Source organism: Eptesicus fuscus, chromosome 18 (assembly GCF_027574615.1).
Source record: "Eptesicus fuscus isolate TK198812 chromosome 18, DD_ASM_mEF_20220401, whole genome shotgun sequence".
Classification (NCBI taxonomy): domain Eukaryota; kingdom Metazoa; phylum Chordata; class Mammalia; order Chiroptera; family Vespertilionidae; genus Eptesicus; species Eptesicus fuscus.
This window is the reverse complement of record NC_072490.1, coordinates 48,120,775-48,146,640: the sequence shown is the minus strand read 5'-3', so window position 1 is coordinate 48,146,640 and position 25,866 is coordinate 48,120,775. Positions and strand designations below refer to the sequence as shown.

The window sequence follows — 25,866 nt, the reverse complement described above, 5'->3', positions numbered from 1 at the left end:
AGGGACCCCACCGGTGCATTATTGGGGTTGGGGAGGGATGTGGGAGGTTGGCCAGCCAGAGAGGGACTGTGGGAGGGCTCCAGGGCATGTCCAGCCCATTTCACTAAGTCCTGGTCGGCCAGACCCCAGCAGCAAGCTAACCTACTAGTCGGAGCATCTGCCCCCTGATGGTCAGTGAATGTCATAGCAACTGGTCAACTGGTCAACTGTCTGCCCCCTGGTGGTCAGTGCACGTCATAGTGAATGGTTGATCAGCCTTAGCATATCATTAGCATACTAGTGGTCCGGTGCACGAAATTCGTGCATGGGTGGGGTGTCCCTCAGCCCGGCCTGCACCCTCTCCAATCTGGGACCCCTCGAAGGATGTCCTACTGCCAGTTTACAGGGATTGGGCCTAAACTGACAGTCGGACATCCCTCTCGCAATCCAGGACTGCTGGCTCCTAACTGCTCATCTGCCTGCCTGCCTGATTGCAGCTAACCACTCTGCCTGCCAGCCTGCTCACCCCCAAATGCCCCTGCCACCAGCCTGCTCGCCCCCAACTGCCCCCCTGCTGGCCTGCTCACCCCAAACTGCCCCCCCCCGCTGACCTGATCAACCCTAACTGACCCCCACTGATGGCCTGCTCGCCCCCAACTGGCCCCCTTGCTGATCTTCTCACCCCCAACTGCCCCCCCTGCCAGCCTGATCACCCCCAATGGCCCACCCAACTGGCCTGATCACCCACAACTGCCGTCCCATCCTGGCCTGATCACCCACAACTGCCCTCCCCTCTTGGCCTCTAACCGCCTCTATCTTGGCCCTCCACCCTGGCTTTGTCCAGAAGAATGTCCGGAAGGTCTCCTGGAAGGTCTCCCAGTCTAATTAGCATATTACCCTTTTATTAGTATAGATAGAGGCCTGGTGCACGGGTGGGGGCTGGCTGGTTTGCCCTGAAGGGTGTCCTGGTTCAAGGTGGGGCTTCCCTTGGGGCATGGTGCAGCCTGGGCGAGGGGCCTGTGGTGGTTTTCAGGCTGGCCATGCCCCCATGGAGTGAGGGTCCCCGCCGGGGGGGCATGGCCAGTTTGGGTGAGGGGCTGAGGGCTGTTTTCAAGCTGGCCACACACCCTTCAGGTTCGGGGTTCCCGCTGGGGTGCCTGGCTAGCCTGGGTGAGGGGCTGGTGGCTGTTTGCAATCTGGCCATGCCCCCCAGTGGGGACCCTCACCCCATGGGAGCGTGGCCAGCCTGGGTGAGGGGCTGATGGCTGTTTGCAGGCTCGCCACGCCCCCCGGTGACCCAGGCTCCCAGCCCCTCCTTGAGCAGAGGCCAGGGCGGGTGGGAAGCTTGGCTTCCTCTGTCGCCAGGGGCAACCCAAGCCTCCTGCTCACTCCAGCTCCATGGCCGCCACCATATTTGTTGGGTTAATTTGCATACTCACTCCTGATTGGCTGGTGGGCATATCAGAGTGATGGTCAATTTGCATATTTCTCTTTTATTAGTGTAAATTACGCTTTGATTGGTTGACCAGATGACTGGACACTTAGTATATTAAGCTTTTATTATATAGGATTACTGACTATATTCCCAAAGTTGTACTTTATCTTCCCATGACTGTTTTTTATAACTGGAAGTTTGCACAAAATACCTTCATTCCTCTTTTTGGATGTATGTGATTTACTTCCTGTTTCTGGAACTTACTTCTTATGCTTCTGCTAGTTCATGAATATTTTAAACCAATCACGTGATCAATAGAGAAATTTTTCTCCTAATATGTTTGGCTAATTTAACATTTGGCTGAATCATAATGGTTGGATGCTATCACATATCTTTGTTTTACTTGTAGGTATTTACTAGGATCCATATTTCCTTAGAGAGTTAAGTTTCTCCAACAAAATTATCCTAAATCACAACTGCTCTTGCTGTATTTTGAAATAAGTTGTATATATTTTAAATATGTATTCATTTTATTTTTTACCATTGTCTCTCCTTCTTGAAAATTAGAAAGGTATATACACACTGTGTTTATCTTAACCCCGGTGTGTTAGGATTGAGGTAGCGTGTAAATTAACCTCATATCCTGCCACAATGGTGTCCTCTAACCCAGAACCCTGGTAATGTTACTTTCCTTGGATGAGAAGAGAAGGAAGAACATCATGCCATTCTTTCTTGTGTCCTTCATTTACAGAGGTACAAGGAAATTCGTGACTGGCTTATTTCATTTCATTTCAGGCAAATATAGGAGTTTTACTCAGTTTGCAAGAAATCATATATAGTCCATCTGGGAAGTAGCTTGTGCTATCAATAGATAAGGTTTCTGGTTTCCCAGGCGTCACTCTGTTAGCCTTTTGAACTTTTAGTTTGGGAAGTGAATGCTCAAAAGTTTCAAAATCCAGCACAACAAGGATGCTAGTAGGACTGAGGGAACTCTTTTTCTGGTTGCTTTAGAGAACAACATATGTCCAAGCCTCGCGAGTCTGTTTAGGAGCACAGAAATGGTAATTTTGTTCTGGGTGCATTTTTAAGGAACTGTTTATGGTGGTGGAAGTCTCTCTCAGTATTGTGTTTCTATTTAACATTCCTTCAAGGATGGATTTGGACCTTGATACTTTTGCAACATAATGAGGTGGTTATTTCATTTTTCTTTAGTGAAGCTAAAAACCTGCCTTCTAAGACTTTCCACCCTCTGGAATCTCCTGGATGCCTCAGAATCATGACTTCATTTCAGCCCCAGAGTCAGGTAGAATTCTCTGGTTCCTCTGTAGCTTGAGGCTCTCCATTCTTAGCTCACCATCACGTTGCCTGGTAAAGCATCTTCCCCTCCTTCCTGACTTTCTGGGGGGCAGATCCCACACTTGGCCTAGCTTTGGAATGTCTGACAACAGGGTGCTCAAATGCAAACCTTTGGTGCCTCTAGCATAGGATGGCTCTTCCAGTCTGGAGATCAGAGGTGTAAGGAACCCTAAGTTCTTAGTAGCACCCCAGCCAATTAAAAGAGGTTCTTCTAGTGGGTTATTGTTAAGCTGATTAACATTGTCTCCCTCCACACAACCACATTTGACTGACTACAAAAAATAAATAAATAAAGAGGTGCTTCTATGGAGAACCATGAATGGACAGCAAAGTTTTAGGATGCTCCTCTGCTCCTGAGCTCCCAGGCTGCATGCGAGGTCTTCCGGATGGCTTAAGCAAGTGATTCCTCCTTTAGCTATTTTACCCACATTAATTTTAGTTTTCATTCTTTCAGTATGTAGATCTCATTTTTTAAAGTCTATGTTCTTTGCCTAGCAAGATAAAAAAGAGACACAAAAATTCATTTAATTTCTCTATATTCTTTAATAGGCTTAAGTAACTATTATATGCTATTTGAATATCAAAATTTTCGTATATACCTTGAAAAGAAGACAATGTGTGTCCTTGGCTGCCTAGTTGATAAAATGTCTCTGGTTAGGGAATATGCTAGAATGTGTGAATAAATGATGCTGAGTTGGGTGTCATTTGGTCTAAGCTAGAAAAGAGGTCACACAAACTCTGAATTATTTTTTTTCTGGTAGGAGATCAATACTGTCTAGACATGGTCTCATTACGACTTTGCATTGACAAAGGCAGACACAGTCAACAGTGGGGCTGAGATTCCTGTAATCCTGGCCCTGCGTGTGTGGGGGCGGTATTTATGTTGCCTGTTATTACAGAGAACTTGAGATTCACTGGTGCCAATACTATGTATTCCAGCATCATTCCACTCAACCATTGGGTTATCATTCCACTGAACCATTGGGTTATCCTTGAGGACAGGGTTTGCCAATGCATGACCCTTTTTTTTCCCTAGAGATTCTGAAACCTAGAAGTCCTGGGAGATGCTCTCTAGGATTTCATAGCATGTTGGTGATTGCACAGGACATGGGAGAGGCCTTGGAGCTTGACTCCCCTGTGGTCTCTAACACATAAAACCAGAGACAGTAATTTAACTCGTATCTAAAGGCCTAGCTCATTCCTGAAAGCCAGGCATCTTCCCTGTCATACAGCCTCTGCATTAATTTCTGCAAATTATGTCTTCAAGTATGAAAATGTCACCAGTTATTCATTTTAAAAAATTCAGCAGTCTTCTCATTTATAAGAAATTTTCATCTGTTTGGATATATTTTTAAATTGAGGAAGTTTATGGTTCCTCGCTTAGGATCGGAACTGAAAAATCTTACCTTCTCCCTGTTAGACATTCCGACTGCTGGCTGTGCTGCTCTGCATGGAAACTTAAATCCTTCATTTGTGGTTATTTGTTGGCATTTTGCAAGGGAGTGAAGCAATGTCTGAGCCACTGGAGGCCAGAGGTGGCCCAGGCTGACCAGCTTTCTAACTCTAGAATAATAAATGTCTGTTATTTTTCCAATAGCTTTACTTTTCAACTTTGGGGAAAATGAGCACAGACACTGAGAAATACTGCTGATTATACAAAGGATTGCTCATGATAAAAGATCTCTTTCTGGGAATTTAAGTGTTCCAGTAGATTAGCATTATTGATCATTCTCTTTCCACATGGTCTACAGATGATCTTAGAATCCTGAAACTATTATTCTCCCTTGTCTAGTGTAATTACCAGAACAAGGAATAATCTAATTAAAAGACAACAAGGATGTGTTCTAATTGTTCTAATAAATTATGTTAATATGCAAGGCATGCAGTTACTTTTCAACAGGAATTTATTTAACAGATTGACAGCTTGTCCTTTACTGTCACAATCTTAACTTTCATTTCTTCAAACAAGACAATTTATAATAGGAAGTTATATAAACAAATATCTGGTGGATTGTTAGGAGAACCTAAGGTTCAATATAGCACATATGAATGAAGAAATGGGTTTTGGGTCTGGCCAGTGTGGTTCAGTGGTGGAACATCGACCTATGAACCAGGAATCACAGTTCAATTCCAGGTTAGGGCACATGCCCAGGTTGCCGGCTCGATCCCCAGTAAGGGGCATGCAGGAGGCAGCCAATCAATGATTCTCTCTTATCATTGATGTTTCCATCTATCTCTCCCTCTCCCTTCCTCTTTGAGATCAATAAAAATATATTTTAAAAAAAGAAAGGGGTCTTGGGTTCTCTAGATAAAGTAATGATGCAAAACAGAAGAGGGTAATAACTAACAGAGTCTTAAGAGAAAATCAGCAATAGATTGTTGCAATGAAGGTATTGACTTTTCAGTTTTTTATTATTGTCAAATGCAGTGCTGCATGATAATCCAATACCAACTCAGGTAACTATGTTTGCTTAATTGTAAGCATTTTACACAAATCTACTAGACCCAGATTGTGTATTACATATTTGAGATGGTTCCCTCAGTAAGTTCACGTCCTGTTAGGGGCAAAAATTCAGGAGATCACTTCTGATAGGGCATATGTTTTCTCACAGAATATCCTAGTCTCCCTGCTTATTTGAACATAATTCAGATACAGTATCTTGTATGAAAAATGCCTCAAGGCAGTGTAGAAAAAGATGTCAAGAAGGATAAAGGAAGAGATAAAAATCTGTGTAGAGGGAAGCGCACAGATCAATTCTACATAAATACGGCAACTGCATGTATTCCAGCAAAGCAGATTCGCAGGTTGGTTTGTGGGGTTGTCCCTTGACCTAAAACCTTTGAAATTTAATTACCAAGTTCACAGGTGGGAAGAGATGTCAGCATTTACCAATCCTGGAAAGTGTTTCGGAAAGGGACACTTCCTCACAAGTCGGGGGCTTTGTGGGAATGATTTTCCACCTCGAAGGACTGTCCCATTCAAACTCAAGTTTATCAAAGAGAATGGAGCTGGAACACGTGAAAATCCGGTTTATACTCATAAAGTTAACTTTTTTGAGAACAGCAACCATAGAGACAAAACAGAAGACAATGGGCACCCTATGAAAGAAATGGGAATAAAGAGGAAATGATCTTTAATGGAAAAGGGATGCAAGCAAATGTCTTCCCTTCTTAAGTGCATCAGCCTAAACAGGTTGATGCTTTTTGGCTCCTTACTTCCTGTCTGTGAATATTCTAGTTTATGTCTTCATTTTTAATGACTATGTTCATGCTTTCTCTTTCTGTTTTAAAAAATGTTTGACACTTCTTCAAGGCCATCAGGCTCTGAAAAATATTTTTCTTCAAAGAAGACTGAGTAATAGAGAGCTCCTAATCCAAACAAAGAACCCCCACCTCCAGGTCTAAGTGAGATTAAGTGCCCAGGGAGGGTCTTGCTTTTCTTCTTTCCACAGCAGGAGAGGCAGCATGAATATGACACTCTTTTCTTTTCCATTGACAATATGTTTTTATTGTGGAAAAATATAAATAACATAAAACCTTCCATTTTAACCATTTTCAATTATACAATTCAGTATTATTTACTTTTATCTCTTTTAAAATTTATTTATTGCCTTTTTGAGATAGGGAGGAGGAGGAGGAGGCGGAGAAGGAGGAGGGGGAGAGAAAGAGAAAGAGAGATAGATAGAGAGAGAGAGAGAGAGAGAGAGAGAACAGTTTGTTCTCCCACTTATTTATGCATTCATTGTTGATTCTTATATGTGCCCTGACCAGGAATTGAACCTGCAGTTAGTTATAGTGTATCAGGATGATGTTGTAAACACCGAGCTACCCAGCCAGGGCCACAACTCAGTAGCACTTAATGTGACGTTTCTTTTTAATGATTGGACTGAAAGGAAATAAGGCTGTGGTGAAAGCACTTATGTTACCATATGAAGATATTTTATTCTGCTCTCTCTTTGTTTTTACCCTTTATGAAATTACATTTTCACCAGAAATATGATAGCAATTAGAATCAGTGATACCCACCTCCATTCTAGGAGGGACTGTAGATGCTCATGGTGGGTGGGAGGGTTGTGTGGCTGGGCACAGGGTCAACGTGGGCACTGGGCAGCGGGACAGGGTCTGTCTCTGAAGGCCCCTTGGGCATTTCTGGAGCTTGGGCATTTCTGGAGCTGACATGCTGCGCATAAATCTGTTTTGCTCAGCTGCTGGCCTTGGAAATGTTTCATTTAGAAAATAATGCAAAATATACATTAAGTAATGTTAATGATTTGACCAAAACTGACAAAAGCCGGGGAACTCAAAGCCCCAGGAAAGCTGAAGCATTTCACTAGAGTGGTGCCATCTAGCCATGATCTCAGTCCATGCTGCCTGATTCACTGACCACAGAGACACTGAAATCATCCGCCAGCAGGAGGGAGCCAATCAGAGAAAGACAGATATCACATGATCTGTCTTACATGTTGAATTAGTGAACAAATAAACTGAGGGACAAAAATAGAAGCAGAGACATGGATACATGGAATAGACTGATAGCAGTCAGAGGGGAGAGGGTTTGGCGCCTAGGTGAAAAAAGGTGAAGGGACTAAGCAAAACACACACACACACACACACACACACACACACACACACACATCCTATATAATAAAAGCCTAATATGCTAAGTGTCTGGCCGGCTGGTCATCCGTTCAACCAATCAAAGCATAATATGCAAATGATATGCTAAGGCCATTCAACCACTCGCTATGATGTGCACTGACACCCAGGGGGCAGACAGTAGACCAGTCACTATGACGTGCACTGACCACCAGGGGGCAGACGCTCCTACTGGTAGGTTAGCTTGCTTCTGAGTCTGGCCAATCGGGACGGAGACAGGCTGGACAAGCCCTGGAGCCCTCCCATGGTCCCTCTCCGGCTGACCAACCTCCCACGTTACTCCCTGGCCCCGATTGTGCACCAGTGAGGTCCCTTGGCCTGGCCTGCGCCCTCTTGCAATCCGGAACCCCTTGGGGGATGTTGGAGAGCCAGTTTTGGCCTGATCCCACAGGCCAGGCTGAGGGACCCCACTGGTGCACAAATTTGTGCACCGAGCCTATAATATCTATATATCTATATATCTATATCTATATCTATATCTATATCTATATCTATATCTATATCTATATCTATCTATCTATAAATATAAATATAAATATAAATATAAATATAAATATAAATATAAATATAAATATAAATATAAATATAAATATAAATATAAATATAAATACTAGAGGCCTGGTGCACGAAATACATGTACAGGTGTGATCCCTAGGCCTGGCTGGCGGTCAAAGTGTGAGTGTCTGGCATGGAAGGGCAGGTCCCAGTTGACCTCTGTGCCCTGGGAAGCACCTGGGCCCCGCTTGCACCCGCCTTGGCCTGGTGCCACCCACTTACCTGCTCCACCATCCCGCCACAGTCCTGCTCTTGTCGGGGCCTATTGGGGCCGGCAGTGCCTCCACTGCCACCTGATACCAGTGCTGCATCACCAAAGTCTGCCATGTTCCGCACTGCCCCCTGGTGGTCAGTGCACATCATAGCGAGCAGTTGAACTCTTGGTCAAATGACCACCTGAGGGTAAAACTTGCATATTAGGCTTTTATTATATCTAATCTAATAATAGACAAATATGCAAATTGACCATACCTCCGACACACCCACAAGCCACACCCACCATCCAATCAGAGCGAGTATGCAAATTAACCCAAGCCAAGATGGCTACAGCCACAGAGAGCAAGGTTTCCTAGGTAACAGAGGAGGCCAAGCTTTCCGCCTGCCATTTCCAGGCCTAAGCCTCCATTCAAGCTACAAAGTTTCAATTATAGAAGGTAAACAAATTCAAACAAATGGCGGCAGAATGGAGCTTGAGAGAGCAGGCCAGGGTTGCCGCCGGCAACAGGGGAAGCAAAGCTTTCCACACACCCTGGCCGGGCTCACCCGCTTAAGGCAACATAGTTTCAATTATAATCCCAACACAATGGCTGCGGCCTCGGAGGGAGCCCCAGGCTTGGCTTGGTTCCAGGCTACAAAGTTTCAATTGTAGAAGGAAAATAAATTCCAGATACCAGGGCCTCTGCTTGGGTTACCAGGGGGCGTGGCCGGCCTGCAAACCACCACAGGCCCCTCACTCCGGCCACCCCACACCCCAAGGGAACCCCCACCTGATCCGGGATGCCCTTCAGGGCAAACCAGCTGGCCCCCACCCCTGTACCAGGCCTCTATCCTATCTAATAAAAGAATAATGTGCAGATTGATCATCACTGCAACACACAATATAGCTGCCCCCATGTGGTCAAAGATCCTGCCCCCATGTGGACACAAGATGGCCACCACAAGATGGCCAGCAGGAGAGGGCAGTTGGGAAGCACCCGGCCTGCAAGTGAGGGCAGTTGAGAAGGACCAGGCCTGCAAGGGAGGGCAGTTGAGAGGGACCAGGCCTGCAAGAAAGGGCAGTTGGAGGTGATCAACCCTCCAGGAGAGGGCAGTTAGGAGTGACCAGGCCGGCAGAGGAGGGAAGTTGGGGGCAATCAGGCTGGCAGTGGAGTGGTTAGGGAGTGATCAGGCTGGCAGGCAGAAGCGGTTAGGGCCAATCAGGAAGGCAGGCAGGCAAGCAGTTGGGAGCCAGCAGTCCTGGATTGTGAGAGGGATGTCCGACTGCCCGATCGGGCCTAAACGGGCAGTAGGACATCCCTCGAGGGGTCTCATATTGGAGAGGGTACAGTCTGGGCTGAGGGAGAACCCCCCTCCGTGCACGAATTTCGTGCACCGGGCCTCTAGTAGGATAATAAACATAGTCAACAGTGTGGTGATAGCCAGAGGGAAAGGGGCATGGGGGGAGGTAACGTTTTGTTGAGTTGTACACTTGAAACCTGTACAGTTTTGTGAACCAATGTCACCCCAATAAATTGAATTTAAAAAAAATGCAGTGTAGAAGGCAGGGCTCAGCTGTCTCCTACTTTTATTGGTCATGACCACATCCTACCATTACATAAACTCAATTTTGATATATATTAGAATAAAGATAATATTAATAATTCAGTGACAAGCTACTTTTAAAAGGGCATAATAGTAGCAGTCATTTCTATGAATATTATATTCACCAGTTTCATCCATTTGGCAGCTCTCGGTGGTGCAGAGGACAAAGTCTAAACTCCTTAGCTGGGGCTGAGGTCCCCCAGCATCCGCCTTTCCTGTCTTCCCACTTCATCTCCCTTTGGCTCTACAGATGCCGCGCACTTCAGCCAGGTGTTGGTTTGTATCATTTCCCAAATGTGCCAGCTTCGTTTCTCTCAGGGCTTTTGCAAATGTTTTTCCCTCTACTGGGAAACTAGTTCTACTGCCCAGTCCTCAAAATCCAGCTCACTCACCTCCTCTGACAGCTTCTGCTGATTCTCCCAGCACTGCTGCTCACTCTGTCAGCCCCATGACCAGTACCTGCCTGCAGTTTTGAACTTATCACATGTAATTGTAATTATTCTTTTGCAAGTCTGTTTCTCCTACAAGAATCAGAGTTGCTTGTCGCCTGGTGACATGTTAACTCAGTAGGCTCCAGTTATTGGGTCTGTATTTTTAGCTCTCCCTACATGTCTTATTTTTGAGTTTTTGCTGAGGCTCAGCTTCCAGCTTTCTAGTGCTGAATGAAAACTACAGTCAATGCAGAATCAACCCGGAGTCCAATGACCAGTGAACGGACCAGACCCTTCAGGAGTGAAGGGAAATCAAGATATTCTCAGATGAAGGAAAACTAAGAGAATGTGTCACCAGTAGACCTGCTCTGAAAGAAGGGATAACGGAAAGGAAATGATTTAAAGATAGAACCTTGGCACCAGGGAAGGAGAAAAGCACAGTAAGCAAAGATTTTGGTAAATGCAGTGGCTTACCTTTTCCTCTGGAGATTCCTAAATTTTGTTTGAACACTGAAGCAAAATTTACAATACTTTCTGATGTGGATGGAAAGGATGGAAATGTTTAAGATAAATACATTATAAATGGGAGTAAAGAGACATAAGAGGAGGTAAGGTTTCTAAACTTTGCTCAGACTGGTAAGATGACACTAGTAATTTGTGATAATTTATGAGTAAATAATGTAATACCTAAAATAACCACTAAAGAAGTTATACAAAGAAATGGATTTAAAAACACTTTAGGTAATTCAAAATAGAATTCCAAAAATGTTCAAATAGTATGCAAGAAGGCAGAATGCAGAAAATGGAAAAACACAAACCAGAGAGGACAAATAGAAAACAAACAGAAAGAAAATGGTAGGTTAAGTCCTAAAATATCAATAATTAAACTTAAGCTAAATGGTCTAAATATACTACTTAAAACCAGAGATTGGCGGTTGTTTTAAAAATATAATCCAACTATATACTGTATAATAAGCTCACTTCAAATATAATAATTGTAGCAGATTAAAGTAAAATGTGAAAAGAGTTATATCAGGCAAACATTAGATAAAAAAGCAAAAGTAGCCGGCTCTTTAAAAAAGCTAATAAAATTGACAAAGAAAAAAAGAAGAAGGCTAACAAAGAAAAAAAACACACAGAAGGCATAAGTTACCTATGTCAGGAATGAAATAGGGGATATCATTATAGACCCAGCATATATAAAAAGGATAATAGAGGAATACTATGAGCAACTCTACACATATAAATTTGACATTTTAGAGAAAATAGACCACTTCCTCAAGAAATAAATTCCCACAATTCACCCAATATGAAATAGAGAATTTTAATGGCCCTATAACTATTAAGGAGATGAAATTCATAATTTTTAACTCTTAAAAAAGAAATCTGTCCCAAATCGGTTTGGCTCAGTGGATAGAGCTTCAGCCTGCGGACTGAGGGGTCCCGGGTTCGATTCCAGACAAGGGCATGTACCTTAGTTGCGGGGCACATCCCCAGTGGGGGGTGTGCAGGAGGCAGCTGATCGATGTTTCTCTCTCACCGATGTTTCTGACTCTCTATCCCTTTCTCTTCCTCTCTGTAAAAAATCAATAAAATTCATTAAAAAAAAAAAAAAAAGAAATCTGTAGGCCCAGATGTTTTCCCTGGAGAATTCTACCAAACACTGAAAGAGGAACTAACACCAACTTTACACTGACTCTTCCAGGAAATAGAAGAGAACACTTCCCAATTCACTTTATGAAACCCAGATAACAAAGCTCAGTAAAAACAATGTAAAAAAAAAAAAAAAAGGAATCTAAAGACCCATGAATATAGACACAAACTCGTTAACAAAATATTAGCAAATTTAACTCAGAATAAAAAAGGATTTTACACTATAACCAAATGAGGTCTATTTTAGGGATGGTAGACTAGTTCAGTATTAAAAAGCCAATCAGTGTAATTCACCATAGATTGTATTAATTGATGCAGAAACAAGCATTTGCCAAAATTCAACATTGATTTATGATTTTAATAAAAACCTCTCAGAAAATAGGAATAGAGGGGAATTTTCTCAACTTGGTAAAGGACATTGTTTTATTACCCACAGATAACATTCTATTTAATGATTAAACACTGAATGCTTTCCTTTAAATTCAGGAAGGATGTTTATTCTTGACACTCCTATTCAACATAGAACAAGAAGTTCAGTCAAGGCAATAAGGCAATAAAAGGAAACATAAGGCATATAGATGGAGAGGAAGAAAGAAAGCTGTCACTATTCCAGATGACATGATTTTCTACCTTGAAAATCCTTAAGTGATCTAAAACAAAGAAAAATTCTTAAAACTAAGTGAGCTCAATAAAGTTGTAGGATAAAAATAATTAAAAAAAACACACAATTGTATTTCTGTATACAGCCAATGAACATGCTCACAATTATGAAATACTTATGTTTAAATCTAACAAAATCTTTACAGAGCTTATGTGCTGAAACTGACACAATGCTGATGAAAGAAATCAAAGAAAATCACAATAAGTGGAGAGACATACCATGATTTAGAAGTCACAGCATAGTAGAAGATACCAATTCTCCCCAAATTGATGTACTACAGGTTTAATGCAGTTGCTATAAAAATCCCAGCATAATTTTGTTGTATATACAAGATCATGTACATACGAAAACAAAGGAGCTAGAGTAGCTAAAACAATATTGGCTATTCATGGAGTAATAGACACATACATCAAGGGGTTAGAATAAGGAACCCCCCAAGCAGACCCAGCTGGTTTCTGACAAAATACCATGTTCCTCAATGGAATAAAGAAAGTCTTTTCAACAAATGGTCCTGAAGCAACTGGCAAAAAATGAACCTAAAAGTAAGTCTCACATCTTATATAAAAATTAACTTAATATGTATTATGGACTTATATGTAAAACTATAAAACTTTTAGAAGAAAACATAAGAGAATGTCTCTAGGATCTAGGGCGAGGCAAAGAATTCATAGACTTGTTACCAACACAATCCATAAAAGGAAGAAAAGATACATTAGACTGCATTAGAATTAAAACTTTTGTTCTGTGAAAGACCCTATTAAAAGGATGAAAAAACAAGCTACAGACTGGGAGAAAATATTTGCAAACCACATATCTACCAGTCCTGAGAAAGAACGGGTATCTAGAATATACCAGTACAAAGATCTCTCAAATTCAACAGTAAAAAAACAAACCACCCAATTAGAAAATGTTCAAGTTATGAAGACACGTCACTGAAGAGGTTATACAGATGGCAAGTAAGTACATGAGAAGATGTTCAACATTATTAGCTATCAGGGAAATGCAAATTAAAGCCACAGTGATATAGGACTGTACACCTACCAGAATAGCTAAAATTAAAAAGCAATAGGATGCAGAGAAATTGGATTACTCATATATTGCTGGTGGGAATGGCAAATGGCACAGCCATTGGGGAAACTAGTTTGGCAGTTTCTTATAAAAACAGACATGCACTTACCATACTCCTGGACCTTTATCTCAAGAAAATGAAAATTTATGGTCACACAAAAACCTTTTCTTAGAAGCTTTATTAGTAATAGCCCCAAACAGAAAACTGCCCAGATGTCCTTCACTGGGTGAATGGTTAAACCAACTGGTTCATCCATAGCTTGTAATGCTGCTTGGCAATGAACCATTGATGCATGCAACTACTTGGCAGCAACTACTTGGTTGAATCTTCAGAGATTTAAGCTGAGGGGAAAAAAGCCAGTCCCAAAGGATTGCATACCGTGTGATTCCATTTGTATAACATTCCTGAAATCATATAAATGGTGATGGGGTGGGAAGGAGATAGGTGTGGCTATTAAAGGGCAATCGGGGGAGGGGGTCCCTGTGGTGATGGGATATTCTGTATCTGACTGTTTCAATGTTGATATCCTTGTGTGCTATTGTTGTATTGTATATTTGCAAGATGTTTCCATTGGGAGAAATTGGGTAAAGGGTACATGGAACCTCTGTATTTTTTCTATGAACTTGCTTGTGAGTCTACAATTATGTCAAAATAAAAGGCTTAATTTTAAAAAAGGGGAGAAGAAGCTGCTCTCCTGGGCCACAAAGTCACGTTAAACCTGAGCTTTTCCCATTATTCTATCTTGCCTCCTAAATCTTAGCACCTTTTAGAGCATCCTAGCAGGTGACTGAGTTTGTCTGCAGAGTGGTGGGTAAGGGCTGGGCTCTGGGGTTGGAGAGTTTCGTATTTGAAGTGCATGGATTTAAAAAACAACAAACTCTCCTTCTGCCTTTCTAAGTTTTTCTGGATGGACTAGTAATCAAATTAACATGAGAGAGATTAACAGGAGAAAATTTATCATGTGTGTACACAGGGGGTTCCATGAGAATATGAGACCTGGGACAGATCTGCAGTTAAGGCTTCTGTGCCATCTGGAGTTAAGGTAAGGGAGGAGTCTGTGGATTGGGACTTCAGAGTGCAGGATGGCAATTCACCCATAGATAGAAAAGCAAATGTGTTTTTTTGTTGTTGTTTGTTTTTCTTAAAAATGTTTTACTGATTTTTTACAGAGAGGAAGGGAGAGGGATAAAGAGTCAGATAAATCAATGGGAGAGAAACATCAATCAGCTGCCTCCTGCACACCCCGTACTGGGGATGTGCCCACAACCAAGGTACATGCCCTTGACCGGAATTGAACCCGGGACCCTTCAGTCTGCAGGCCGAAGCTTCATCCACTGAGCCAAACCGGTCAGGGCAGCAAATGAACTGTTATTGATAAATAAACTGTTTGCGGGCCATTTTTAGCAATGGGACACAGAGTACTTTGCTACGCTCCTCCCTATCACACACTGGTTGATATTAAACTGTATCTGTCTGTGATGACATCGCCCTTCCCGGCACAGGCTCTCTATCTAAATTCTTTCAGGCAGTTAAGGGAAGATCAAAGATTCTTTCTGAGTTTTTGTGTTTTTAAATTTTTATTTATTTTTTAATTACAGTTGACATTCAATATTATATTAGTTTCAAGTACACAGCATAGTGGTGATACATTTTTTGAGTCTTTGTTTCTTAAAAATAACCAACTTAAAATAATCACTATCTCCAAAGGCAAAAATTTTAAGGCAAACTCTGCTCCCCTCAGGATCCTGACCCCACCACTCAGGGCCGGGCCGTCTTGGGCACACTACTCACCTCTCTTCCCCAGCATGGCAATTTCTCCTCATAGGTTATAAAGACTGCATTATAAAGATTACAGGAAATGTGGCAGAGAATGGAAAGTTCTTGGCATACTAAGTGCTGTGTAATTATCAATTTTTATTATTATGATTTTTATTACAAATATGATCTAGAGCTCTGAGCTTGGTGGTGGTGAAGGCACAACTGAAACTCTGGGAGGTTTGTCATTCAGTGCTCCCGCTTCTCTGCTTTGCTGTCTAATTGGTTAGTTTTCATTCATCCTTTAGAGTCTACATGTATAAAGTCAGAGTCGTTAGTGGGGAATTTATAAGAACACTTCCCAAGAGTTTTTTTGAACCGCCAAGTCCAAAGATTTAGGATGTCTTGGTGCTGAAGTAATTGGCTCTCTTAGTCTTGCATTATCAGAAGTTCCCTTTCAGAGTCCAAGGTTGAGAACCGTGAGAGGAACTCTCACATTTAGGTAATTGCTTTAGGAATAACTTACCTTTTAAAAACGTACGCTATTTGACTTCTTCCTTCCCTCACCATACTGTTCTGAGAATCTCATTATCTATCTTCACAGTCGTATTTTCTGAGTTTCTCCTTTTAACTGTTTCCTGGAGTACCATCACTTAATACTGTTTTCTTTCCAGTTTATCAACTAGTTGGTATACTTGTTAGCACTGAAGAGTTTCTTAGGAATACAGAAATGATTTCATATTACGAGAATACAGAAATGATTTAGTCTTAGGAGAATACAGATATGGTTTACTTTTCTACCTGTCACAAGAGTTGAAGCATCATGGAACTGGCCTTAGCCAGCTACCTGAAGCAAGCTATACACTCTTTACTGCTATAATATTACTGCCATGATATCACAGACAGTTCATGACTGGGGATTAAGTGAGAAAGTCTCATTAATATGTTGAATTAATGGCAAGATTGAGGTGCTTTAATACCTCCTTAAATGTAACGTTTACTGTTGTTATATGAATTGGATGGCTTTAGCCGTGAACAAGACAGAACTCTACAGTTCTCTAATATTGATAAAATAGGTGTCTTCCAAACTTCTAAAAAATATTCCCGCTTCTCCTGGTAGTTAACCAGATAATTATACTAGTATTACAATTTCCTTTTCACAGTGTGGAGTTTTGAAACAAAAGAACTAACAATTTCCCTCCTCCCTCCAAATAACTGAGAGAACATTAGGAAATAGAATTGCAGATGTATTTCCATTTTGTCATAAAGAAGCTTAAAATTTTTTCCGTCAGTGAGAGGTCAGTTACACTATGTCATTTCTCTTGTTTAGACCAGTACTAGAGTAAGAAGGAAATGTTCTCTTATTAAGGGCCTCGTTCCCTGAAAGAAATCTCTAATGACACCTGAGGTTCTAGCTTTCTCTCTTGTGGTCTCAAAGGTTCTCCTGTTTGGTTATTGAACTGCTGTACAGTAACCATTGTGCTGAGCTTTTCAACCATGGTTTTGAGCTCTCCCTCTCAAATGGATATTAGAGAGAAGTAAGCAACTTTCACTTTTTCTCCCCCATAATTGAGCCCAAGTTGATTCAGGAGACTTTGTATTCTTCATTTAGCCAGTCATCAATCAGAAGTTACTACCTTTCATTCAGCCCATGTTTGCTACCATGAAAACTGCAAAAGGCCCATCAAGAAACTAGCCCTCTGTCCCTCTTTTCCTGTCCATTCCTTCTCCTCTTCTGTCAACTTCCCAAAGAATTTTAGGCCTCTAAGTTAAAGGTACTATGCAAGTAATAGAACAATTAATCAGAACACAGACACGTGACCACCTTTCTAGTATAAGTTGGTAGGCCCCAAGGAAGAAAGGGAATTATTTGGGCTTATGTAGCATTCCTTGTCTGACCAGAGAAAGCATTACAATTTTTCCATGCACATGGAATCTTTGGAATAAAAACTAAAGATAGAATTTATCGGTTACAAAGTTAATAATGACTTCAGTGCATTTTCAAACAGAGGAATTAAGTATTTGGAGGTAAGGGTGAGGGCGAGAGTCAGTCTTGCTTACTGTCCTGTCCCAAGGCTCAGCACAGTGCCTGTTCATAGAGGGTATCTGATGTATTGTTCATTGACTAGTTCAATGAAAGGGAACTATTCAATGGACAGTTTGCACTGACTTCCAATAACAATGAAGACACACTATCTACTCCATGCCTTTGAATGTTGTATTCTCTCACCTTAGAAAGCCATCCTTCTGCCCCTTGTCTATCTCCTTCCCACCCATCAGGTTTCAGATTTAAATCAAATTCCTTTGTTTTAGTATCTAGAGCGCTTCCCTCAAATGGAGAAGATACTCTCCCTGTGGGAGTATCTGGCTTTTCCCACTGCCTGTAGTAACTTCCAGGAGGCGTAGATCATGTTTGACTTTGATCACCTGAATACTCCAGCCCCTAGCCTAGTCCCTGGCACTTATTAGATACTCAATATCTAATTGTTAAGTGAATGAAAGTAATTAATTGCCAAACAAGGTGGTGAGTTGTGCTTTTAATAAACTTAAACATTTTAAAATTCAATTTATTTAAAAATTTTAAAAGTTCACCCATTTCTCTCCCACCCCTTGCACCCACCAATCTGTTCTCTGTATCTATGAGTTTGTTGTTGTTTTCTTGGTTCCACATAGAAGATAAATCATATGGCATTTGTATTTCCCTTTTCTTCACATCCTCACTAGCACTTATCTCTTTCCTTTTTCATAATAGCCACTATAACAAGTATGAAGTGATTTCCCATTGTGGTTTTGATTTGCATTTCCTTAATGATTAGTGATATTGACATCTTTTGATGTACCTGTTGGCCATCTGTATGTCTTCTTTGGAAAAAAGTTATTCAAAATTTCTGCCCATTATTTAATTGTTTTTTTTTTTTTGTTTTTTGTTTTGCTATTGAATTGATGAGTTATTTGTATAGTTTGGTTAACAGCCCCTTATTAGATATATGATTTGCAATTATTGTCTTCCATTCAATAAGTTGCCTTTCATTTTGTGGATGTTTTCCTTTGCTGTGAAAATGAGGATAATGGATGAAAATGAGGATAATGGATGAAAATGAGAATACTGTTAAACATAATAAAAGTGATGGCGATGATTTAAAAAAAAAGTGATAGCAACTATTCTTGAATTCTAACCATGTTCCAGAACCTTTCCATAAATTGCCCCCCCTCATAACTCTATGATGAAGGCAAAATTATTATCCCCATTTTACCAATGAGGGACATGAGCATGACCAAGATTGATGATTTATGTAGAGTGATGCATTCATTTGGTTGATAGAGCCCAGGCTTCGAATGCACATTCTTAACTACTATGCAAAATTGCCTCCTTATGCTAGTTTGCTAAAGTATCCTCAATTTATGACCCAGAGGAATGAAATGATAGTGTCCTCATTTGTCCCAAATAGTGTGATGTTACCCAAACAGCAGCAGTTCCCCAACATTTCATTATACGGCTTCAGCATGTCATTAGCCAGGAGCAGAGAATGTAGTCAGAAGCCATCTGATGGTTGTTTTCATCTTCAGGGTTGAGTGGGATGCTTTTTGCCCATCTAGTTTGGTGCACAGCCCTTTGCTGAATGCCTTTTGCTGCAGTTCCATTTATAAGGAGTCCTCACATACTTCCTTTGTTCATTTGAAAATCCAATGCTTATTGCAGTGCAGAGCAGCCATACTATTATAAGTACTTCCTTATAAATTAAACAAAGCAAGTGTAGTAGTTCTGAACAATCTACTTTCCATGTGTGGAATCATGTTTATCATCACCCAAATCCAAAGGCAAAAGTAGCACATTTACATCGGTAACTTATTCATAATATCCCCTTCTACCTTGTTTGTTTTATTGATGGAAACCAACTCAAACCCCAACTGCAGCATGACAGACACAAAGGGATAATCCTATCTAATAAAAGAGTAATATGCAAATTGACCATCACTCCAACACACAAGATGGCTGCCCCCATGTGGTCAAAGATGGCTGCCCCCATGTGGCCACAAGATGGCCACCACAAGATTGCCAGCAGGGGAGGGCAGTTGGGCGGGACCAGGCCTACAAGGGAGGGCAGTTGGGGGCGATCAAGTCTGCAGGGGAGGGCAGTTAGGGGTGACCAGGTTGGCAGAGGAGGGAAGTTGGGGGCGAAAGGTCTGCAGGGAAGGGTAGTTGTGGGGGACCCAGGCCTGCAGGGGAGAGCAGTTGGGGGTGACCAGGCCTATAGGGGAGGGCAGTTAGGGCCAAACAGGCTGGCAGGGAAGCAGTTAGGCATCAATCAGGGTGGCAGGGAAGTGGTTAGGGGTGATCAAAGGAAGAAGCGGTTAGGGGCAATCAGGAAGACAGGCAGGCGATCAGTTGGGAGCCTCAACTGGATTGTTAGAGGGATGTCCCAGTTTGGAGAGGGTGCAGGCTGGGCTGAGGGACACATCCCCCCCGTGCACGAATTTCGTGCACTGGGCCTCTAGTTATAAATATTAGGGCTATGAGGGGGTGAAGCAATGGAGGCGGATCCAGAACTGAATTGGTACCTTCTGCCTCTGAGTTGCCTTATGTAAAGACGTGGGTATAGCCAGATTTATCTTAATGGATTTGGCTAGCTGCTGCTTCAAGGCCTTAAGGCAGGCGTCCTCAAACTACGGCCTGCGGGCCACATGCGGCCCGCTGAGGACATTTATCTGGCCCGCCGGGTGATTTTGCCATTTTGTTTTTTTACTTCAAAATAAGATATGTGCAGTGTGCATAGGAATTTGTTCATAGTTTTGTTTTGTTTTTAACTATAGTTTGGCCCTCCAATCGTCTGAGGGACAGTGAACTGGCCCCCTGTTTAAAAAGTTTGAGGACCCCTGCCTTAAGGTCTCTCAAGTAAGTGTACATATAAGGCATTTTTAAACACACACTATTGAGCCAATCTTTTGGGCTTTCGCTTTATGATTACCGAACTTTCCAGTAAACTTTTTTCCTCCATGGATTCTCTCTCCAGGGAGAGAAGGAACATTCTTCATACTTCTAGCCACTTTAAAGAATGACCTCCTTGTCTCAAAGAGGATCTTTTGGTTATTAGCAGCAAAAATTAATTATCAGAAAGCTAAGTGTTTTTTTTAAAGCAAAAAAATTTCATTTTGGAGGGAGAAAATGTCTAATCTCAAGTCCTAGAACATATAAGGTTAATGGCAAACTTGCTTCAAGGACAGAAATATGAAAAGCAAAATTGCTAAGTCGGCTGAAGAACTAATCAAGCATATTGTTCCCTTGATTCTAGAAAATTAAAATGAGCCTTTTGGAAGGGTTGAAAAGATGTCCAGGGCACACTCTCAGTTTACTTTGAAATGTGTGTTCCTTCTTCCCTGTGGTTCCAAAGGCACTGGTAAGTGCTGGAGATGGTGGCGACTGGTGGCCTTCTGTTCTCCTGCTGAGGCCCAGTGTCTTTTCAAGTGACAGATGGTTCCCTCTGCTGGCTGGACTTAAATTCAGCCCTCTAAGCTGAGCCAACCTGGGAGGAGTCACAACCAGTCTCACTGATCATCAAAACATAGTTTTGAGTTTCATCCTTACAACACTAACCATCTGTGACCAGTTGAAATTCAGTCAAGAACTGGTGTTCAACTTCCTCTCTCCCTCCCTCCCTCCCTCCCTCCCTCCCTCCCTCCCTCCCTCCCTCCCTCCCTTCCTTCCTTCCTTCCTTCCTTCCTTCCGCCCTTCCTTCCTTCCTTCCTTCCTTCGTCTTCTTGGCCTGGTCTCCCACCTCTCTCTTTTCCCTGCTTCAGCCACATTGGCCTCCAGGCTTTGCTGTTCCTCGAACACACCAAGCATTCTCCTGCCTTGGACCTTTGCATCTCCTGTTTCTTCTACCTGGAACTTTCTTTATCCAGAGGCATCTTCTACACCTCATTGAATCTTTCCTGAAATGTTACCCTCTCAGTGAAATCTTTCTTGATCTCTTTGCTTAAAAATGCTACAATTTCCCAAACTCATTATATTCGCTTGCTGGGGCTTCTGTAACAAAGTACCACAAATTGGGTGGCTGAAGACCATAGAATGGATTGTCCCTCAGTTCTGGAAAACTGGGAGTCTAAGAGCCGTGCTCCTTCTGAAACCTTCGGGGCGGCCTCCCTCGCTCCTCCTGGCTCAGTGGAGTGGGCTGCCTGGGCCTCCTGGGCCAGCAGCTGCACAGCTCGCCTTCTGCCTGTGCGTGTCTGTGTCACATGGCCACCTTCACACCAGGACGCCAGTCACATTGGAGTAGGAGATGGTTCTACTCCAGAATGACCTCACCTTAATTAGCTACGTCTGTTATGATCCTATTTCCAAATGAGGTCACATTCTCAGGTACTGGGGATAGGGCTTCAAGGTATCTTTTTTTGGGAGGAGAGGGCCCTAATTCAATCATAACACTCAGCATCTCCTTTCTCATTGTTTCTCCAGAGCACATGGCACTATTCAACCAATCATGCATTTTGTGGTTTTAAGTTTATTGTCTGCTTTCCCAGCCAAAGTGTTGGCATCATGAAGGTAGGATTTTCACTGCTGTAGAGAACAGTGCTGGCACTTTAGTAGGAATGCAGGAGTTATTTGCTGAATGCATGATTATCTGTGTTCAGTTATTGCACTGAGCAGGTCACACAGTATTATATAAACAGAAACCATTAGATAAGAAAGAAAATAATTACTTTTAAACACATCCTAGGAAAGGAATCGGTGCTTGTAATTATGATCTTTTTATTTCAGAGAAGGTGAAGCAGAGGTGGCGGTCAGAGCCGAGAGGGCCTGACAGCAGGAGGATTGGTAACTGCATTGAGTGGTTCGTGGGCAGGGGGCCTTTCCGGCCTCCTGTCACTCCTCTGCCCAGAGCTGTCCCTGCAGGTGGGGTGGGGCTCAGGGCTCTCACTGCCTGAGCATCTAACTCGTGCCAGGAACTGTGCTCGGTACTTTGTCCTTATTTTAAAAAATGTATCCTCTTGGTAGATATTCCCTTCACATGTTATGGCCACTTGATAGAGGTGGAAAGTGTATGAGAGACAGAGATAGTAAGTGGCTTACTAAGGATTCAAACTCAGGCTAGGTGGACCCAAACCCCCTATTCCTTCCATTCTCAGATCCCCTCAGAGTCTGTGGACACTAGGGTTTCAAAGCCAAGGAAGAAAAGTGACCCACAGAATACTCTTCAGCCAGATGGTTTGGAGCAGACCACCACAAAGCCAGAGAACTCTTCCTATCCGACTCGAGGGTCGGCCTCATCTTTTTGCACAACAGAAAGTCCCAGTGCCCAGTGCTGGGACTGGTAGCTCTGAGGCGGGGCAGTAATGCAGAGAACAGTCCTAGAGCGGAAATGAGAAGGCGGAGTGTCCAGGCTCCGTTCTGTCTCTCCCTTATGTGACCTGGTGTGAGCCGCATAAGCCAGTCTTGAACCACAATCTCTCTCATGCAGAGTAATTTCCTATCTACGGACATCATCTGTGTGCCTGTGTTCTGTCCTTTTACCCACACCAGTGCAGCCGCTAACTCTGTCTTCGAGGGGAACGCGCCTAGTGGAGTTGTACCTAGAAGCCATTCAGATCACTGCTGAAATCACCTGAATCTCTTGTTTTTGGTATAGGTATCCCAGGACCACCCGCCTGCCTCTGCCCTCTGGGAAAGCTTTCCGCATCCTGCCACTGAGCACCGAGGAAGTAACAGTAGTTGGAGAGGTAGCATTTACTTACTTTTAAATTTTTAACAGAGTTTGTTATAATTGACGGACTATGGGCATCCTTATAATAGTAAACGTAAATTAGAGCTTTTCTCGGGGCGCGATTCCCTCTGAGAATTGACCCTCTCTTGACTTCTATTGGTAGCTGCCATTTTTAAAGTGGGGTGTAAATATTATGTCAGTTTAGTAAAAGAGAGATGCCTTCATGTTTTGAAGGAACCATTCCCCTTCCTTTTTGTGAAGTGTAGCCTGTTACCTGGTTGACATGTTGTTACATTATTCTCCCCCCCACACCAGACAGCGACACATGTTTAATAATTGCTATGTATAAAGTCAGGGTAAACAGTTAAGGCCAGGTTGTTATGCTCTGCATGGCTTTAAGAATGGTCGTGGAATTGGAATGAAATTGGGAGCAGCAGGAGGATGCTTCTGATATGAAACACATCTCGGAAAGCAGCGTGGGCCTGTCCTTGGCCAGAGTAAGTCCTAGTGGCCTGTGTTAGCAACAACGAAGGATAAGTCTTATAAAAAGTCTTGAAGAGAGGGCAAACTAGTTCCTTGTGTTCGTGTGTCTTTGAATGGTTTCATTGGCTATCTCGAGTATGCAGAAATGAACTAATGTGGTGAAATTTCCCCGGCATGATGTCGGTAGACTGTGTTCATAATCCCTCCTGGATTTCATGCGTATATACACACTCCTGTCCTTTTCTGTCACCCCTTCTCATCTTTACTCCCTTAGCAGCATTTCCCACTGTGAGGTCTCAGCAAACGGTTTCACACATTTAGTAAATGCAGACACTGAGCAGCCCCTGTGCCAGCGCACAAAGGTACTGTATTCCTTTGATTGCTTTCAGTCAAGACCTTGTCTCCGGCTTCCACTGTACATTGCTGCCTACTAATGGTTTGACCCTGCCTTCCTTTCCATTCCACAGTCACACCCTTGGGTTTATGCAAAGTTTACAAGTTGGGCAGGATTGCTCCTAGAATTTGTAAGATCTGAGACATTGCTGCATCTTCTAGAAGTATCACCAAATGCAGATTGGGGTGGGAGGAGGAAGTGTCTTCACTCCTTAATGTGCCCGATTCCTCTCTGCTGAACCACCTGCCTCCTTAGAGTTTACCTGGAAAACAGAAGGTGTGAGGACAGTAAGTGTGCTGACATGGAGCCCTGGTATCACAGCCTCTTTACTGGAGTCTCTGCATGGAATTGTTTGGTCTTGTGCTATTGTTCTGGCTATTGTTTTTAAGTCATGAAGCAAAGCTTTAAACACACACACACACACACACATACACACACACACACACACACACACACACGAAAACTGTCAATATAAAATATGCATTTGAAGGAGGGGCATTTTAATACCAGTAATTAGTGGAAAGAGGAATTGTAGAATATAACATTGAGTGTTAGAGTCCTCACTTATTCCTCCTGCTTGGAAAGACTTCTTTTCTTATCTAAAGTAAAGGGCATGTGCTCCGAGCCCCAGATACACACTCTCTGCTGCTTTTCCTCTGAGATGACTGACTCGGATTTCTGTAGTTGCTGTGTGATCTCAGTTAGCTCACTTAACCTCTCTGAATTCTGGTTTCTTTCTCCACAACATGAGTCTGATTATAGGAATTACCTCATAGAATGATTATGAATGATTGAATGACAGTTTATGTAAAATGATTAGCAAGATGCCTGGCATATAAAACCTCTCAAGAAATGGAAGCCTTAGGAAGATTATTAGGAGGAAATGTGCATTTACCAACTCTGTGTTGGTATTTAAGGATGCTATTTTCAATATTCTCTTTCTCTTAGTATATTACCTATTGCAGTTTCCAATGAGGCAGGATATAGAGATATCTGAGATTAAAAATATAAGGTAAAATAAAGAACATGGAAAAAATACCATGTAATCTTTGTAGCCACGATCCTGCACAAATCTCGTTGCTCTGAGATTAATGCTGCCCATCGAGGAGCATGATCTCATTGCTGTTTATCATTTCACTTTGTGCTGTGCTTTCTTTCCAAATCTCCGCGTGTGCTTGGCAAGTTGATCAGGGAAGCTCTGAGTCTGTTTACTTGAAACCAAAACCCAGTATCACTCGATGAGGTTATGGGTGGAGGCTAAGTATTTTGAGCAGAGGAACTAGGAAAAGCAAAGAAATATTTTGTAAATGTTTCTACTTGTTTCCCTTTGTAATATGGCTCTCCTGAACCTGACACTCTCACAAGTGACAACTATAAAGAAGGGGGAGGGGAATTACCTGCTGCCATTGGACAGTGGACATAAGCCAGCAGGTGCTAGCGGGGCATTGGAATTCAGAACTTGGAAGTAGGGACCAAGCCGAGTGATTTCTCCATTTGACAACTGGTGGACTAAAGGCAGGCTGAGTTACATGACTCCAGGTGGCTAACGCCAGTAGAAAACCCACTGTCATTTTGGTTTGAAAACCCTAAGAACAGAGTTCAGGGTAAGCACAGTACCTGGAAAATGCAGCTAGAATCCTGGAAAAGAGAGAGGCAGACAAGGGAAGCTCACAGTTCTGTGTACAAGCACTGCCCACATTTTAAAAATATATTTTTATTGATTTCAGAGAGGAAGGGAGAGGGAGATAGAGATAGAGATAGAGATAGAAACATCAATGATGAGAGAGACTCATTGATTGGTTGCCTTCTGCATACCCCCTATTGGGGATCAAGCCCACAACCCAGGCATATGCCCTTGACTGGAATTGAACCCAGGACCCTTCAGTCCTCAGGCTGACACTCTATCCACTGAGCCAAATCGGCTAGGGCCATTGCCCAC

General features: G+C 42.5%; 1 protein-coding gene across 1 annotated transcript in view; it reads left to right on the top strand.

The window, feature by feature from the left end:
• The window catches only part of FHIT (fragile histidine triad diadenosine triphosphatase), a 1,079,335-nt gene that overhangs the window by 106,108 nt on the left and 947,361 nt on the right, over positions 1-25,866 (top strand). Inside the window, exon 2 of the mRNA XM_008146282.3 lies at positions 22,976-23,066. The gene's annotated coding sequence lies outside the window, so the exon portion shown is untranslated. The remainder of the gene's footprint in view (positions 1-22,975; positions 23,067-25,866) is intronic.